Consider the following 3,065-nt stretch of genomic DNA (forward strand, 5'->3'; position numbering starts at 1 on the left):
CCTATATAATGATTATGGGCTCAAGTCCTTTCAGATTCTAAAGGATGAATTCTCTCTCCCAAGATTCTCCTTTTTCTTGTATTTAAGATTGAGATCTACACTGAAAGCTTACGGAGTACCCTGGTCGTTTAAAATATCTCCTCATCCTATGATAAACTGGATAGATTCTAGTATGACTTCCAGAGGTATTGTGAGTATAATTTATAAATCACTTGTGGTATGACAGTATTCAAACTTTCCGACTGAGGGTTACTGGGAAAGAGAGCTTAACACTGTGATTGACTGGGACACTGGCTGGGGGAATTGCTTTGCTACCTCAAAAAACCCAGCTCAACAAATGATTCATTATAAGTTAATCTATAAGGCATTTGCCACTCCCTGTTTATTATATGAAAATGAAAAGAAAGTCTGAAAGTCTTATAGTAGCTCAAGTCAAGGTACATACAGGTGCTTTTCTGTTCTTTTTTTGTGACTTCTTTCAAAAAGTGAAACTTTCATATATTCTAGATTCATTACATGTAAAGTAAAACATTTCAAAGTTTTTTTATTTTGATGATTAGAGCTTACAGCTCATGAAAGTCAAAAATACAGTATTTCAAAATATTAGAATATTTCCTAAGATCAATCAATAATAATAAAAAAAAGGATTTGCAAAACAGAAAAGTTCAAGTTCTTTAAAGTATGTTCATTTATGCACTCATTACTTGGCTAGGGCTCCTTTAGCACAAACTCCAGCATCAGTGAGGTGTGGCATGGAAGCGATCAGGCACTGCTGAGGCACTATTGAGCCTTCAGCTCGTCTCTATTGTTGGATCGATGGTTTCTCATCTTTCTCTTGAGAATATCCCATAAATTCAATATGGGTTCAGTCCAGCACAGTAATATCATGGAGAGCAAACTTGGAAGTGGTTTTGGCACTGTGGGCAGGTGCTAAAGTCCTGCTGGAAAAGGAAATCAGCATCTCCATAAAGCTTGTCAGCAGATGGAAGCATAAAGTGCTCCAAAATCTCCTGATAGACTACTGCATTGACTTTGGACTTGATAAAACACAATGGAGCAACACCAGCAGACGTCACGGCACCCCAAATCATCACTGACTTCAGAAACTTCACAGTGGCCTTCAAGCAGCTTGGATTCTGTGCCTCTCCAGTCTTCCTCCAGACTCCAGACCTTGATTTCCAAATGAAATGCAAAATGTACTTTTATCTGAAAAGAGGACTTTGGAGCACTGAGCAACAGTCCAGTTCTTTTTCTCCTTAGCCCAGGTAAGATGCTTCTGACGTTGTTTCTGTTTCAGAAGTGGCTTGGTAGCCCTTTTTCTAAAGACGTCTGAGCGTGGTGACTCTTGATGCACTGACTCCAGCTTCAGTCCACTCCTTGTGAAGCTCTCCCAAGTGTTTGAATCGGCTTTGCTTGACAGTATTCTCAAGCTTGCGGTCATCCCTGTTGCTTGTGCACCTTTTCCTACCCAATTTCTTCCTTCCAGTCAACTTTGCATTTAATATGCTTTGATACAGCACTCTGTGAACAGCCACCCCTTTCAGTAATTACCTTCTGTGACTTACCCTCTTTGTGGGGGGTGACAATGATTGTCTTCTGGACCATTGCCAAGTCAGCAGTCTTCCCCAATTTTTGTGGTTTCAAAGGACAAGAGATACCCAGAGTTTATACTGTAGGGATGGTCATTTAATTAATGAAACTCAAATGTAAATATTGTAATATTTTGAGTTGCGTTGCTCTGGTCCTTGGTACAGGACTTATTGTCAAATTTTCTGAAGACTCAGATCCAAAAGCACCCACTGCTTTTTCTCTCTCTGGATGATTAATCGCTGTCATTGTCTATCAATCAAAAAAGGATGGAACGAGCTATCTACTTAAAAACAAAAATTATGGTAACAATATTACACAATATTTTTGAGTAGTTTTTAAGGCTTGATTTTTTAATGGAATCTACCTGAATAAATCATGTAAAATCTCCTAAATCAATTAATCTATAACACAATGTATTTAATATAATTAATGAAATGTGTTAATTTATTTTAAGTTGATTCTCAAAAGTCTGTGATTTTGAGTGAGGCCTGTTTGTATTTGACCGAGTTATTTTGTACATTTAAAAGACTGAATACAGCCAGACAGCTCAAGCAGCTCAAGCCGTCGAGGAGGGACACCAGGTCCGAGAACCCTACTCGGGCCAGCCAGAACGGGGCTACTAGCAACAGACGGACCCCATCCCGGCGTACTCTCTCCAGAACTCCCGGGAGCAGAACGATCGTGGGAAAGGCATACAGACGAAGCCTCAGCCACGTCTGTACCATGGCATCCAGCCCCAGTGGAGCTGGATGCGTGAGGGAGAACCAGAGCTGGCAGTGTGTCGTTTACTGCGACGCAAATAGATCCACTTCCGCCTGGCCAAATTCCCTCCAGAGGAGCTCCACCCCCTCGGGGTGGAGTCTCCATCCCCTGGGACTCAGCCCCTGTCTCGACAGGATGTCTGCCCCCTGATTGAGATACCCAGGGATGTAGACTGCTCTTAGCGAGAGGAGCTTCCCCTGAGCCCACAGAAGGATCTGGCGCACCAGCTTGTACAAGGGGCGCGAACGCAGACCCCCCTGCCGATTGATGTAGGAGACCACCGATGTGTTGTCTGTGCGGACAAGCACATGATGTCCCCTTAGGTCTGGAAGGAAGTGTGACAGAGCCCGAAACACGGCCAGCATCTCCAGGCAGTTGATGTGCCAAGTGAGATTTCAACTGCAAGGCCACACCCAAGTTGAACGCCTTGGAGGCCGCCATACTCCTGGTCGAGTGCGCTCTGACCCCCATAGGTGACGGGAGGCCAGAGGACTCGTAGGCTAGTGAGATGGCCTCGACCACCCACCTACTCATAGTCTGCTTGGTCGCCGGAGATCCTTTCTTTGGCGGACCAAAGCAAACAAACTGCTGATCTGCCTTACGCCACGGGGCAGCTCTGTGTGCGTAAGCGTCCAGTGCTCTGGACAGAGCAGATTAAGCCTTTCTTGGCCTACTTCCTGGAACGGAGGAGGACAGAATGCCTGAAGTACTAT

This window comes from Sinocyclocheilus anshuiensis, unplaced genomic scaffold (genome assembly GCF_001515605.1).
Source record: "Sinocyclocheilus anshuiensis isolate Anshui unplaced genomic scaffold, SAMN03320099.WGS_v1.1 scaffold952, whole genome shotgun sequence".
Taxonomy (NCBI): domain Eukaryota; kingdom Metazoa; phylum Chordata; class Actinopteri; order Cypriniformes; family Cyprinidae; genus Sinocyclocheilus; species Sinocyclocheilus anshuiensis.